General features: G+C 50.6%; 2 protein-coding genes across 6 annotated transcripts in view; both read right to left on the bottom strand.

Annotated features, from left to right (window-relative positions):
• LOC119856776 (RING finger protein 112-like) overlaps positions 1-16,036 on the bottom strand; it is a 53,092-nt gene that overhangs the window by 12,937 nt on the left and 24,119 nt on the right. For 3 of the 5 annotated variants that reach the window (XR_006282246.1, XR_006282245.1, XR_006282244.1), the window contains exon 14: positions 4,443-4,718. The gene's annotated coding sequence lies outside the window, so the exon portion shown is untranslated. The remainder of the gene's footprint in view (positions 1-4,442; positions 4,719-16,036) is intronic. The other 2 variants (XR_006282243.1, XR_006282242.1) reach the window with 1 other exon arrangement.
• Positions 1-16,036, bottom strand: part of LOC119856780 (RING finger protein 112-like) — a 110,009-nt gene that overhangs the window by 92,095 nt on the left and 1,878 nt on the right. The gene's annotated exons all lie outside the window — the stretch shown is intronic.

The raw sequence follows: 16,036 nt of genomic DNA, 5'->3' as shown, positions 1-16,036 counted from the left end.
CTTCTTATTTATATGGCTATAGAACCTTTTACTATTGGTTTTAATTCCCTTTGCAAGGTCCAACTCTACTCAACTTTTAGCCCGTCTCACTTTATCCCTACATGTTCTGACCTCAATTAGGTAGCTTTCCTTGCTGATCCCTCCCATCTTCCATTCCCTGTATGCTTTCTGCTTCTTCTTAATCACCTCTCTAAGATGCTTGCTCATCCAGCTTGGTCTACAACTCCTTCCTATGAATTTTTTCCCCTTTCTTGGGATACAGGCTTCCGATAGCTTCTGCAGCTTTGATTTAAAGTAATCCCAGGCCTCCTCTACCTTTAGATCCATAAGTTCTTCAGTCCAATCCACTTCCCTAACTAATTTCCTTAATTTTTGAAAGTCAGCCCTTTTGAAATCAAAAACTCTAGTTGCAGATTTATTTTTGTTAATCCTTCCATTTAGTTTGAACTGAATTAGCTCATGATCACTTGAGCCAAGATTGTGCCCTACAACCATTTCTTCTATGAGGTCCTCACTACTCACCAAAATTAAATCTAAAATGGCATCCCTTCTAGTCGGTTCAGCAACTACTTGATGAAGGTATCCATCAGCTATCGCATCTAGGAAAATCTGAGCCCTATTATTATTACTAGCACTGGTCCTCCAGTCTATATCTGGGAAGTTAAAGTCTCCCATGATCACGCAGTTTCCATTAGTATTTACTTTATTAAAAATATTAAAAAGGGCTCTATCCATATCCAAATTAGATCCCGGAGGTCTATAGCACACCCCAAGCACTATCGTAGGAGAGGCTTTACTAGTTATCTTCCCCAATGTAATATTTGTCCAGACAGACTCTGTCTTATCCATTGCATCGCTTCTTATTTCTTTACATTCTACCTCATCATTGATATACAATGCTACTCCACCCCCTTTACCTTTGTTTCTGTCTTTCCTAAACAGCACATACCCTTCAATACCTGTAGTCCAGTCATGACTACTATTCCACCATGTTTCTGTTATCCCTATAATATCTGGTTTCACTTCCTGCACCAGTAGCTCTAGTTCCTCCATTTTGTTACCTAGGCTCCTCACATTGGTGTACAAACATCTTAATTTTTGCTGTTTGGCCTCACTCACATTTTGTACCCTATTAGGCACAGTCATTCTACAGCCAGTATAACCTATTAGACTAGTATCCACACCGCCCTCGCTCCTTATATACATTCTCCTACCCACAGCTGTATCCTTTCTTACTTTGTCTTCTTCCCTCTTAATGCTAAAATCTGGCGTGGAGATTACCTGGACATCTCCCAACCATCTCCCCCTAATTCCTAGTTTAAAGCTCTCTTTATCAGTTGTGCCAGCCTCCATCCTAGAAGTCTATTTCCTTCCCTACTCGGATGAAGTCCATCCCGAGAGAACTGTCCTCTGTCTGTGAATGCCTCCCAGTGGCCATACATCCCAAAGCCCTCCTTATAGCACCACTGCCTAAGCCATCTGTGGACAGTCATAATCTTGTCACACCTTTGTTGCCCTTCTCTAGGAACAGGAAGGATCCCACTAAAGATCACCTGAGCCTCAATTTCCTTAAGCGTCTTCCCCAGCCTAGCATAGTCTCCCTTAATATTTTCCAGCGAGAATCTAGCCGTATCATTTATAGATACTAAGGTCAGAAGGGACCACTCTGATCATCTAGTCCGACCTCCTGCACAGCGCAGGCCACAGAATGTCACCCACCACTCCTATGAAAAACCTCACCTATGTCTGAGCTATTGAAGTCCTCAAATCATGGTTCAAAACTTCAAGGAGCAGAGAAGCCTCCCTCCAGTCAACCATGCCCCATGCTACAGAGGAAGGCAAAAAAACCTCCAGCGCCTCTCCAATCTGCCCTGGAGGAAAACTCCCTCCCGACCCCAAACATGGCAATCAGCCAAACCCTGAGCACATGGGCAAGATTCACCAGCCAGATACCCAGGAAAGAGTTTTCTATAGTAACTCAGATCCCATCCATCTAATATCCCATCTCAGGGGATTTGGCCTATTTACCCTGAATATTTAAAGATCAATTACTTACCAAAATCCCATTATCCCATCATACCATCTCCTCCATAAACTTATCGAGTAGAATCTTAAAACCAGATAGAGCTTTTGCCCCCACTGCTTCCCTTGGAAGGTTATTCCAAAACTTCACTCCTCTGATGGTTAAAAACCTTCGTCTGATTTCAAGTCTAAACTTCCTGGTGGCCAGTTTATACCCATTTGTTCTTGTGTCCACATTGGTGCTGAGCTGAAATAATTCCTCTCCCTCTCCTGTATTTATCCCTCTGATAATAAACTATATTAGCAATTCTCCAATCATTCAGTACTATTCCTGAGTTTACAGATTCATTAAAAATTCTTGCTAATGGGCTTGCAATTTCAGGTGCCAATTCCTTTAATATTCTTGGATGAAGATTATCTGGGCCCCCCGATTTAGTCCCATTAAGCTGTTTCAGTTTCGCTTCTACCTCAGATATGGTAATATCTACCTCTATATCCTCCTTCCCATTTGTCATGCTACCATTATCCCCAAGATCCTCTTTAGCCTTATTAAAGACTGAGGCAAAGTATTTGTTTAGATATTGGGCCATGCCTAGATTATCTTTAACCTCCGCTCCATCCTCAGTGTTAAGCGGCCCCACTTCTTCCTTCTTAGTTTTCTTCTTATTTATATGGCTATAGAACCTTTTACTATTGGTTTTAATTCCCTTTGCAAGGTCCAACTCTACTCGACTTTTAGCCTCTCTCACTTTATCCCTACATCTTCTGACCTCAATTAGGTAGCTTTCCTTGCTGATCCCTCCCATCTTCCATTCCCTGTATGCTTTCTGCTTCTTCTTAATCACCTCTCTAAGATGCTTGCTCATCCAGCTTGTTCTACAACTCCTTCCTATGAATTTTTTCCCCTTTCTTGGGATACAGGCTTCCGATAGCTTCTGCAGCTTTGATTTAAAGTAATCCCAGGCCTCCTCTACCTTTAGATCCATAAGTTCTTCAGTCCAATCCACTTCCCTAACTAATTTCCTTAATTTTTGAAAGTCAGCCCTTTTGAAATCAAACACCCTAGTTGCAGATTTATTTTTGTTAATCCTGCCATTTAGTTTGTTCCCACATGAAGGATAATTAGGGGATTCTTTCCCGCTCCCTTTAGCATCCTTTTCAACCTCAGGTCTACATCCCGTATCTTAGCACCCGGCAGACAGCACACCCTTCTATTCTCTGGATCAGCTCTAGTTACAGACCTGTCTATTCTTCTCAATAAAGAGTCCCCGATCACATAGACCTGCCTTTTCCTGGTGACAGTGCTATTCTCCAGTCTCTCCCCTGTTCCCTCTGGCTGCAAGTTCTTTCCATTCCTATTTTCCCTTATAATCCTCTTCAACCCATCCTGTATCCTCCTGGGGCTCATATTTGGTGTAGTCTCCATTGACTCTTCCCCTTTTCCTATAGGACTAGCCTCTCTTCTCTTCTTCCTTGTCCTTCCACCTTCAGTGACCTCCTGCTGAGCCCCTTCTTCATTTTCCAACTCTACAAACCTATTCTTGAGCTCTATTTCTCCTTCACTAGCCCATCTTTTCCTCTGCCTGGTTCTTTTAGTCACATGCTTCCACTGACCACTTTCCTCACCCAGTCTCCCCTCAAAATTCCCCAGCCCTGCTTCCATCTGTGAGTCTGAACTTTTCCCTTCAGATACCTCATATCTCCATCATCTGCTCAAACCCCTTCCTAAACTCAACAAGACTTTCCACCTGCATCTCCAAACCTCAGATCTTTTCCTCCATCAGCTCTATCAGGCAGCATTTCATGCAGAAAAAACTCTTACCAGGCCCCCCCTCCAGGATCATGTACATACCACAGCTTCCACATCCAGTCATCCTCAATGTGTCTTCCACTACAGGAGTCACTCTCACAGCTGCCTCCATATCTGTCATCGCCTTCCCATCTAAGTCCTGTTAATCTGGGAAACACAGGACACACCAAAAGATCCCCCCCCCCCCCAGCAAAAGCAAACCCCAAACAAGCACCACAATACAAACTTCCCTGTTTACAGCTCTGTTTGCTAGCTCCTGTGCCACTGCCTGACTGGCTGGCTATCTTTATAGGACCTCTAGTCAGAAGCCCCACCCCCTAATCAGGGCTCAGCTTCTCTCCCAGCACAAAGCCCCTACAAGCCTCTACACACACACACACAATGTCTCACCAATGGATCTTCTGGCTATAGCACAGCAATATCCCTGCAGCCCTGAGCCCGGAGATCGTGCCCCCCGTTGCCCTGGGGTTGGGGTCTCCCATCTCTGCAGCCAACCTACAAGCTGAGATGAGGTCCCATCTCCTTCCAATAAACCACAGCCCGTGCAGCTGGCAGGGACAGTTCTCTGGGGTTACCTTGGATTGGGCAATAGCTCCTACCCCCAACTCACCTTCTCCCTCAGAAAGTCAGCGTGGTCTTGGCGAACTCTGTCCATGGCTCTCTGGTTGGTGGCGTGACACTGATAGCGCCTTCTCTAGGTCTCCAGGAAAGTCTCGGCCTCCTGAATCAGCTCCACTTCTAGTGCCCTCAGCAGGGTCTCCTTCTCCAGCTCCTTCATCTCCTTCCGACACTGCTCCAGCAGCGACCTGCGCTGCTCCACCAACTGCTCTGCCATCGCGCTCGGATCCACCTTCAGACAGTCAACCATGCGCTGGGACAGGCTGTCCTGCATTGTGTGGGAGAGGACGGGGAGAGGAGGGGGTGCAAAGACTGATAGAAGGGGCGGGTGTGTGACCCCGTCTCACCAATAGACCCTCTAGCTACAACACAGCAAGTTCCTCCCACTCTCCTGACCAAGGTCACGGCCCCCAGTGTACGTGGGTTGGAGTCTCCCATCTCTGCAGCCAGCCTGGGAGCCAGAGTTATAAACTCCCATCCCCTGCCCCAAGGCCCATAGCATGTGCGGCTGCCCCCCCAGACTCACCATCTCCCTCAGAAACACAGTGTGGTCTGCGCGGGTGCTGTCCACGACTCTCTGGCTGTGGAAGGTGAAGGCCATCTTTGCCGAGAGGATAAGATGGAGTGAGCTGCAGTTTATGGGGCCCCGACTTCACCTCTTGGCTGCAGCTTCCACCACAATAGACTGACATAACATAGTGACGCTGCTAGCTGGGGTGGCAGCTGTTTGGGGCTTCTGGTGCCACCGGTCTCCAGTTTGTTCCTAACGGCAGCCCAGCCTCGGCTCCCTTCCCCGCCCCGACCTGCACTTTGCATCTGCAGCATCTTCCTGTAGCCAAGGACTTTGCAAACCCCTGTCCCAGCTGGGCTTGGCCTGAGGCTGACACCCAACAGCTCATCAGTGACGCCGGCTCTCACGGGTCTGGTGGTATTTGGGGGTTTTATCGATCTCCGGGAGGCAGGTGGTTTGGGTGTGAATCTCAGCTCTTTTTTTGCTGGGGAGAGGGGTATCGTTCTGGCCTGGGTTAAATCTTGTTGTGGAGCAGCAATTGTTGGCCTGAGACCTGATCAACCCTCCGTATTAAACCAGCCTTGGGTGAAACTCAGGGATATCGCCACTAAAACTGAAAATGAAAAGAACCTTCTGTTGCTGATAAAGCACCCCTACCTCAGGAATGTCCCTAACAAGCGTTACACCCACCAAGGTGGTGAAGTAGAGACACCCAGGGGCTGGGAAATTAGGGAAGATACAGAAGAAGACTCAACAAATGGTAAAATAAGCTCTGGCCAGAGTTTGATACTGACCCTCTGCACAAACAGAGAAGGTCACAACCAAGTTACCATTTGGGTATGAAAGAGAAAATATAAAAAACTGGGCAGGAAGAAGGACACATAGGGGCCAGGGCATAATTGGTTAAAATTTCTGTTATTTAGGGGTGTGAGATATTGCGATAGGTTTAGTAAATGTGAAGGAGGGAGCTTGTTTTACCTATAGAATGTAAATGAAAAGCAATGCTCCTTGGGAATCAACTCCAGACTGTAGTACAACATCAAACTGCAAAACATCCTGTCCCCTGCACGACCGTGACATGTATGGGTACTGGGAACCCCCCAATGAGAGGATCCTGACTGGCCATCGGGTGAAATTTGTGTATATATTGGGAGTGGTGAGCATAAGGGATTTGCTTGGTATATGTGTTCTGTGTGTGTTGCTAATAAATATATGTTTAGAGCACAACTGTGTAAGGCTTTCGCTGGGAAAAGGTACCTCAGACCCGTACAGCCCTGAGGGGAAGGGCAGGCACTTAAATTGACCTGGTTTCTTCCTGAGCCCCGTGGGTACAGATAGGTTGGTCAGAAGCTGGAAATGGGCCAGAGGGGATGGATCACTTGATGATTCCCTGTTCTGTTCATTCCCTCTGGGGCAGCTGGCATTGGCCACTGTCAGAAGACAGGATACGGGGCTAGATGGACCTTTGGTCTGACCCAGGAATGGCCGTTCTTAAGCACTAATGCGTCTTACATCCCGAGCCCTCAGTAGGGAAAGGGTGAAGGTGCCTTAAAATGACTGGGTCACACCTTGAGCCCTAGTTCGGGTACAGGGGGTGTCCTAAATTGACCAGGTAACACAATGACTCTGGAACAGTCTCTGCTGTGGAGCTATGCTGGAATGGCTATTGGGGTATAGTTATTCCAGAATAGCTAGGCCAGTCTATCCCCCCCCCATGTACATAAACTGCAGGGCCCCCCCCACCACCACCACACACACACACACACACACACAACATTCTCCTCTACAAGAGGGCCTGGGTAGCACCTGGCCCAGCCAATCTGAGGCTGACACCCAAAAGCACTTTGCAGTCCGTGCTTCTGGTTATGTCTACACTGCGGTGTAAGGCCAGAGTTAGTAGGAATTGATTTAGCAGTCCCTGGGGCTGTTAACCTAGGGCTGGAGCATCTACACTCATTTGTAACCCCAGGTTAGGACTGGCTGAACCCTGGCTTGCAGCTCGGAGCTCCAGCATCTACACTGCATTGTGCAGGCCTGAGTGAAACCACCCGTATCCCAGAATTGCTAGCGCCTGCCCCAGCTGCGGTGGCCCGTTTCCCATTTTGTGGTGGTGCAGCCTGGGAAAACTGGACTGTCCAGCAACCTTGACTGGCCAGAGGAGAAAGAAAGTCAGCCCCGTGGGATTGTGGGATTCTCTGGGCAGCCTCCCAGAGCACAAGTCCAGCAGGGCTAAAGCTAGGCTGCAAAGCAACAGGGCTTGAACCCTGGCTCCCAGCTTGACTCAGGCTCAGACCCTCCATCCCCGGGCGGTCCTGGGATCCTGGCTCTCTGAATTCAAGATCACAATAGTGGATTTAGAGCCACCTTCCCCCTTCTTGCCACATGTGCCTCCCATGATGCACTACAGCCATGATGCCTGGCTTCCCCTCACCATAAAAGGACACTGTGGTGCATTGTGGGAAATGTAATTTGGCTGCCTCATTCTCCTCTATATGTCCAGCTCCCTGGTTGGACTAGAACTCCCATGGTGCTCCGGGGCCATGATGCCAGGCTTCCCCTCACCAAACAAGGAGATGCTGGTGCATCATGGGAGATGAAGTCTAGTTGCTCCATTGTCCTCTGAGGCCAGGCTCATGGGAGGTGCCATCCAACCAGGATGCTCAACTGGGATGGGGAGCACCTGGCCCTTTAGGGCCCCCTGCTGGAGGCCCTGCAGTCCTAGCACACCCCACCCCAGGTAAAGGACCAATGAGGGTGGGTCCTCCAGGCCTGCCTAGAAAGGCTGCAGCGAAGCAGCCAATCAGGGTGCGGCAGGCTCAGTTAAAAGGAGCTGCAGGGGCTGAGCAGGGCTGTCACTGGCTGGGACCAGAAGGGTAAAGAAAGACTAAAAGGCTGTGAGACTCCACAGGGAAAGAGACTGGGGAGAAGCCCTGCTCACACGGGGACAGGACCGGGAAACTGTCCAGGCACAGAGGCCTGAGAAGACCCTGAGAAAACAGGACAGAGACAAGGAGGCCTGGGAGAGACCCTGCTGAGAGAGGGAACAGACAGAGAACCCAAGAAGGTGATGGGACTGAGTGGGAAGCAGCCCAGGAAATGCAGCAGTAGCAACTAGTAACGAAAGCAGCAGGTGGCTGCTACTTGCAGGGTCCCTGAGTTGGGACTCTGAGTAGTGAGCGAGCCCAGGTCCCCCACCGGCTGCTGGTGCAGTGGCCAAAGCCCTGAGAAGGGGGCAAGTTAAGTTTTGGAGCCTAAGAAAGGGGCTAGAGTTTAAACAGGCCCAGAGATGAGGCTCAAGACCCCAGAGAGGGCCAGCTGTTTGTTGGACTGTGTTACCCAGGAAGGGGTACCATCATGTGTCTTTAGACTGTGTGTGACTTAGCTGGAGGGCTGAGGCACCCCTTGTAGTGGGAGGATTTTATGTTTGTATTTTGTATAATTTAGAATGAAGGATAAAGACTAATAATGTAGCATTTATAAAATGTTTTGGTGTATGATTTGACCATATCCTGTCAGCCACCCTTTCTGAAAGCGGAAAGGAACAGCCTAATGGGGCATTGGTAGAGAAGCATCAGCCAGAATCTGTGTCTGTGCTAATTTCAAGGCAGTGACAGACCTTTTAGGGTCACCACTTAGTTGTAGGTTTAGCATGTTAAAATAAGTAAAAGAATACATTGGTTGTTTTTCTCTTGCATTGCAATTTGATGTTCCTGTTCAAATGCTCTGTGTAAATCAATTCTGTTTTGTGTGTGAAAGAGGAATGTGTGTGTTAGAAAAGTGTGAAGGCCATCGCTGAACCAGATGGTCTTGGGAGGAAACGGAGACAGACGCAAGGGCGCCAGGAGGCTGCAACATGCCCCTATTGAAATGTCAGAGAAGGGCAGATTGATGACTCTAAAGATGAGACAGGCACCTATCCATGGGGACAAGATAGCTGTGATCAAAACCAGCATAGGGTAACTCCCTGAGAGACTTAATGAAAGAACAAGGTAAAGGATGAGAAGGACAATTTAAGAAAACAAGCACTCGTCAAACAACAATTGATTACAGCATGACGGTGCAAAACTCATTGGTCCCAATGAAGGAAAATCACTATGTAAACAGGGGGCCTTGCCATGAAACTTTGGGTTCGTCCTTCCAAGACCTCCCCAGAGCATCATGTCACGACCGACAGAACCCAGCTCCTACCTACCCCGATCAACCTAGCTGGCCGCTAGATTGATCCGGACTCTGAACTGGTAACTATAACATCGACTGGTGTGTGTGGTGTAATTGAATGCATATGCTAATTGTTGTATCTTCAATAACGCGGCGTATTGCCTTTTCCCCTGAAAAAGATCCTGTGTGCTTCTTATAAGCATAAAACCCTGACCATAGCAACCACCAACAGGAGGCACCAGAAACAGAAAACGGGAAGAATGCAGGATCGCACCCAGCTGACAGGAGCCACTCATGAAAGGTGAGTGTCCCCCCCATCACACCAACCCATAGAGGAGAATGGGGCACATGAGGAGCATGAACTACAGTTCCCAGGAGCCACCTCAGCAGCATTGCCGAATGGAAACATTTGGAGGTTTTGTAGAAAACTCAATGGGTTCTGCACAACAACCCAAAACAAAAATCCCCACTTTTTGGCCAGCTCTGATAAACTGCTGTCATCTACATGCCAAAACACATAGGGCAGGTATGTCCCCAAGCCTGGGGACAGGCATGTTGATTTGGGCCTCATGAACTGGAGATGCATCCGTAGACGGGGCAAACCCTCCAGCATCAGCCACCCTCTGGTCTAGTCAAATTCTTCTACCTTGGAGTCCAAGAACCTGAGACTTTTTCCCAGTCACCTCCAGTAGGATGGCCCCAGTTCCCAGCACCTCACCAGCCCTGGTATGGACGGGAGAGTGGAGACACCCCACGATTAGATAAGAGGCAGAGACGGTACCTGACAGGGAGAGAAGCCGGAGCGATGTTTCTTCATCACATCAGATAAATTCTGAAAAGGAACCAAAAGAGATCATCACATCACAGACTCCACAGGGCGTAGAAAGGCTGGGAACATGTGGATGGCTCGCCTGGTGCTGAGATGCAACCACCTCTGGGGTGGGGCAGCTGGGGGATTGGGGGTATTGGGGTCATCACTGACTGCAAGGAGAGAAAAGGAGTACTTGTGGCACCTTAGAGACTAACAAATTTATTAGAGCATAAGCTTTCGTGAGCTACAGCTCAGAAAGCTTATGCTCTAATAAATTTGTTAGTCTCTAAGGTGCCACAAGTACTCCTTTTCTTTTTGCGAATACAGACTAACACGGCTGCTACTCTGAAACCTGCAAGGAGAGAGCATCCCCTTCCTGCTCCCTCCAGCACAGCTGGCTGGTCCCCACCTTTATCTTGGCAGCGAACTGTGTCCCGGTGAGCATCTCCCCATGCCGATCCGTCTGGACACGTTGACTGGCCAAGCTCACCAGGGTGGTGACATAGTCCCTCAGGCTCTCCCGGAAATTCTCACCCATGTCTGCAAAGGGGAGAGAGATGGACAATGGTGGTGGAATATAGGGCCTGTCTGATCCCCCTACTTTCTACTTTTCACATGTAGGCATGATCAGTGCCCCAATCACATTGCTCTGCATATGGCAGGGGGCTTAGAGCCACTGACCGGGGTCCATTACCTCTGAGAGTTCCCTCGCTCCCCATCGTGATCCGCTCGCCAGGGAAGGGCATCAGGTAACAACGACTCCTGTTTCCCTTCAGTGCTTCCAGGGCCTTGGGGTGTTTGCAGGGGGACTTCGCCTCCAGCTTCTGCCAGAGCCAGGGGGAATCGTTACATTCACACACAAACACCTGTGTTAACATTAGCCAGACCGGCCAGGCAATCAGAGAGGGTCTGGAGCAGCCCTGCCTCATTTGTGGAAGGTATTGGAAGGGGTGCAGTGAACGAGGCAGGGAATGGCAGGAAGAGAAAGGAGTTAGGCCCTGGTCTCAGCCTCCCCCTGCCCCGTTCCCAGTCTATCCAGATGCTTTGTCTCACCATGCTCCTTTCCCTCCCCCTGGCCTGGCTTTTCTCCCCTCCACACTGCAATCAAGCAGCTTCCTTCTCCGTGCCACCTGGGCTCACTGAGAGCGTGGGAGAGACAGGTCCCCTCTCAGTTCTGGTGCCTGGTCTGGAGCAGAAACTGCAGGGAAAGTCCAGCTTTGCTTCTGTATCCCCAGGCTGGAGCGTGCTGGGTCGCTCTGAAGGGATGGGGTATGCTCAGTCTGGGCAGCATGTGGAGCTGTGAGGGGTGGAGCATGGTCAGTGTGGACAGACTCTGCCATATCCCTGACACACTGGCCACCCCACCCCCCGCCAAATTTAGAGTCCTTACTCTGAAGCGGGGAGGGCAGGGAGGATAGAGATGTTGGGGGGGGGGGAAAGGAACATCAGAATTTTCTTTCAATATTGCCAAACAACATGGTTTTTTTAGCCTCATTCTCAGAAACAGCTGGAGGAAGCATCCACAAATTCAGCTGGCAGCAGAGAACGAGCATGGAAAATTTCAGCCCAAAGAGTTAAAGTTTGGCAAAGTTATAAGCCACTTTAAAGGGGTCTTATAATGGGATTTGTCACACAATCTTTATAAAGGGCGGGGCTACCAGCCCCTGAGAAGGGAAAGGCCCCATTCCCCATCCCCTGTGCCAGCCAGTCCCCAACACTGAGTCTGGATCACAACTGGTACCCTCAGAGAGGACAGGTCCTGGGTCCCATTCCCCATCCCCCCCAAGCCCCACACTCACCTGTCTGACGTGTCTCAGATGCTGCTCCCCACCCTGGGCTCCAAGGACCCGGGAGCTGCTCCAATCCCGCACCAGTAGGTCCAAGTGCTGTAGGGGAGACAGGAGGGAACTGGGGGTCACTGGGGAGGGGGGATACTGGGACGTGGAGAAGGACAATGTCTGCTGGGGAAACCTCATCCCCTCAGGAGTGGGGCAGGGGGTGCATGGGGCAGGAGCATGCTGTGGAGTGGGGGAGGGTGCAATGTGCGGATACATGGGGCAGGGCGGGTGGTGGGGGAGAAGCCCTCTCACCTGAATGGGCTCCAGTCCATAGGCCTCTCCCACCACTTCGGCCACCTGCACAAACATCTGCAGAAAGAAAAGAGGGGCGGGGTGAGTCTGGGACCTGGGAGGTGTTTAGTTTGGGGGAAAATGATCCTGCCTGTAGACAGAAAGGGGCCTGATCACCCCCCCACCCCCACATCTGAGCTTCTCCCTCTGCCCAGGGCAGAAAGCGAGGCCCAGCGAGCACAAAACAAATCCTGAGATGGACAGAGACGATTTCAGTGGGTCAGAGAGAAAGAAGGCCATGGGAGGGGGAGGGAGGCTGTGGGACATGGGGGTCTGGCACCGGCGGGGAGGATTGTCAATGAGCACCCCTCCTCTAGCTGGTTTCAGAGCTTTCTCCTTCTCTCCAGGGCGCTCCATAGAGGTGGGGGAGGAATGCGGGGCGGAGTCAGTGATCGAAATTTGGGGTCCTTTTACAAACGGGTTCCACTCCACAAACACCCCATTGCCTTGGGCTGATGGATGCTACCAACTTTCTTTGCACAGCCCCAGGGGTCAAATCATGGCTTGGCTCACGCCTTGAACAATGTCAGCCACGTAGCATTTCCCTGAGCTCTGCCTGGGCCTCCATATCTCTGCATGAACCAGGTTTTTGCCAATGACAGAACCTGGGGCAGTGAGGGCAGATAAAACCCTCCCAAGCCGACCCCTCCCCTGAACAGAGAATCCCCCCAGGGCGCAGTACAGGGGCAGGACACGCCATATACCACAGGCGGCAGTGATGTCGCTAAGGGTGCGACGGCCAGAGGCTCGACCCAGCGGGGCTGGGTAAGAGCCTGGAGAGAAGAGAAAAGCAGTGCAGGGGGGCAGAGCGACCGCCCCAGGCCCTGGCCCCAGCAGCTTCCCACCAATGGCAGAGTTGGGCTGGAGGGGAGGGAGGGGTCCTAACTTTGGCCCAGTGGCCCACGCCGGACACCTGGGAGCAGAGAGCCAGGTTGGGCCATGCAGTGACAGTGCTGGCTCCAGAGGCCCACATGACTGTGGGAGAGTCGGTTTCTCTCTCTGGCCTCAGTTTCCCCACAGGAGCTATGGGGAGGGATAATAACCCTGTGGGGCTAATGGGAGAACCTGGCCCGGCCATGTTCTGCACTGCCCGGCCCCACCTCCAGATACTCGAGATCCGGGTCCTTCACCCGACAGCCAGTGTTCAGTATCTGCAAATAATCACGAGACAGACAGAGCTACAGCAACGAGCAGGGACGGTCGCCCCACGCCACTTCCCAGCCACGCCACCCACCCTGAGCACAGTGCCCCCTAGTGCCGCAGGGGGCATCGGGGCCGGCCCTGACTGCCTGGGGAGAGCACCCCCGCTGAGCCCCCCACCCTGCTCCCTACAGCACAGGGCCCCCCGGGGAGCCCCCCAACCTGGTAGGAGCTGAGCAGCATGGAAAAGGCGGAGAGTTTGATGCTGGTCTCCTTGTTGCTCTCAATGTCCATGGAGCCCTCGGTGTCCACCAGCAGCACGGCCACCTGGGGGGCCAAGAGTGAGAGCCCCAGGTCAGTTCCCGACTTTGTCCAGCCACCCACGGCCCCTCCGCCCCCAGAGCCTGCCCCCTGCTCTGCCCTGAGGGTGCCTGGCATCTCGTTCTCACCCGCCCTAGTGTTAGTTCCCTCCTCTCGCTCTTCTCCATTCCCCCCTGTTCTCTCTCCAGTGGGTTCCCTGGGGCCTCCTTCCCACATCTCTGTCCATCCCTCCCTGTTTTCCTCATTCCCTCTGTTCCCAGCCCCCCCATGGCCTCCTCCCCCTTCCCTGTGCACCCCCAATGCCCCCACTTACCTTCTCACCCTTGGCCAGGACCCAGAAGGGCTGACTCCACGACCACACCCCCTTGGTGACTCGCTGCATGTCGGCTCGCCACTCAAACCCCTCCAGGAGCTCATTCTCCTGGCCCATCCATGACCCGTCCCTCGCATCCTGCCGGGAGGGGGGCACTCAGATCAGGGTGGGGGATGAGAGTGACTGGGCCCATCTCTCACCAACCTGCCAATCCCCAGGCCTCAGGGGGGTGGGTATGGGGTGTGACACAGGCCAACTGGTGGGTCACTGCTCTGTGTCACCAACTCTTGCCAGGCCTGACGGACTCTCTGCACCTCACACCCTGGTGTCAGGCTCTAGACCCAATGGGTGGCAGGTGAGATCTCACTGGCAAACTCAGCCCTTCTGGGTCTTTAATATTCTTGCATCACGTCTGCATGGGGTGTGCACAAAGGGGTGTGGCCGTGCACGAGAATTATGCTCTTAAAATGTGTATGGCAAAGCATGCATCAGCCGGGCTGCCCTGGGCCAGGAAAGGTGGTAACTTGCTTGACTGGGTCTCCAAGGGAAACCGCGGGATATTGGAAATGTATTTACTTAGAAGCTACACAAAGACGTCAAACCACCGAGGGGCAGAGATAACCCCGCGACGCCCCAGCGGGAGAGAGATGCTTAGGCTGGGTTTGAATTTTCAAAGGTTTCAATGGTTTCCTGGGCTATAAAGATGCGGGGGAGGGCCTGAACCGCAAATAAATCATTGACTCAACGGCTCGTCTACAATATTCCTGTGTTATCAAAAGTGTCTCGAGTGAGGCCTTCACTGAAAGTCATTGACCCACAGGCGATAAATATCACTCTGTAAGTAATGCTAGAGGAGAAATTTGGATACTCGCTGGTATTACACCTTAAACAGAGACATCAAACTTTGGGGTGATAGGAGGGGGGCAAAGAAACTGTCAAGGTTCCTTCCCCACTCTGAACTCTAGGGTACAGATGTGGGGACATGCATGAAAATCCCCTAAGCTTATTTTTACCAGCTTAGGTTAAAACTTCCCCAAGGTACAAACTATTTTACCTTTTGCCCTTGGACTTTATTGCTGCCACCACCAAGCGTCTAACAGATATACAACTGGGAAAGAGCCCTCTTGGAAACGTCTTTCCCCCCAAAATCCTCCCCAAACCCTACACCCCCTTTCCTGGGGAAGGCTTGATAAAAATCCTCACCAATTTTCATAGGTGAACACAGACCCAAACCCTGGGATCCCAAGAACAATGAAAAAAAGCAATCAGGTTCTTAAAAGAAGAATTTTAATCGAAGAAAAAGTAAAAAGAATCACCTCTGTAAAATCAGGATGGTAAATACCTTACAGGGTAATCAGATTCAAAACATAGAAAATCTCTCTAGGCAAAACCTTAAGTTACAAAAAGACACAAAAACAGGAATCTCCATTCCATTCAGCACAGCTTATTTTCTCAGCCATTTAAAGAAACAGAATCTAACACGTCTCTAGCTAGATACTTACTAAATCCTAAAAAAGAAAAGGAGTACTTGTGGCACCTTAGAGACTAACAAATTTATTAGAGCATAAGCTTTCGTGAGCTACAGCTCACTTCATCGGATGCATTTGGTGGAAAAAACAGAGTAGAGATTTATATACACACACACAGAGAACATGAAACAATGGGTTTATCATACACACTGTAAGGAGAGTGATCACTTAAGATAAGCCATCACCAACAGCAGGGGGGGGAAGGAGGAAAACCTTTCATGGTGACAAGCAGGTAGGCTAATTCCAGCAGTTAACAAGAATATCAGAGGAACAGTGGGGGGTGGGGTGGGAGGGAGAAATACCATGGGGAAATAGTTTTACTTTGTGTAATGACTCATCCATTCCCAGTCTCTATTCAAGCCTAAGTTAATTGTATCCAGTTTGCAAATTAATTCCAATTCAGCAGTCTCTCGTTGGAGTCTGTTTTTGAAGCTTTTTTGTTGAAGTATAGCCACTCTTAGGTCTGTGATCGAGTGACCAGAGAGATTGAAGTGTTCTCCAACTGGTTTTTGAATGTTATAATTCTTGACGTCTGATTTGTGTCCATTCATTCTTTTTCGTAGAGACTGTCCAGTTTGGCCAATGTACATGGCAGAGGGGCATTGCTGGCACATGATGGCATATATCACATTGGTAGATGCGCAGGTGAAGGAGCCTCTGATAGTGTGGCTGAT

Source organism: Dermochelys coriacea, chromosome 6 (assembly GCF_009764565.3).
Source record: "Dermochelys coriacea isolate rDerCor1 chromosome 6, rDerCor1.pri.v4, whole genome shotgun sequence".
Classification (NCBI taxonomy): domain Eukaryota; kingdom Metazoa; phylum Chordata; order Testudines; family Dermochelyidae; genus Dermochelys; species Dermochelys coriacea.
Note: the sequence above shows the minus strand (reverse complement) of the source record. Positions and strands in the feature narration are given on the sequence as shown.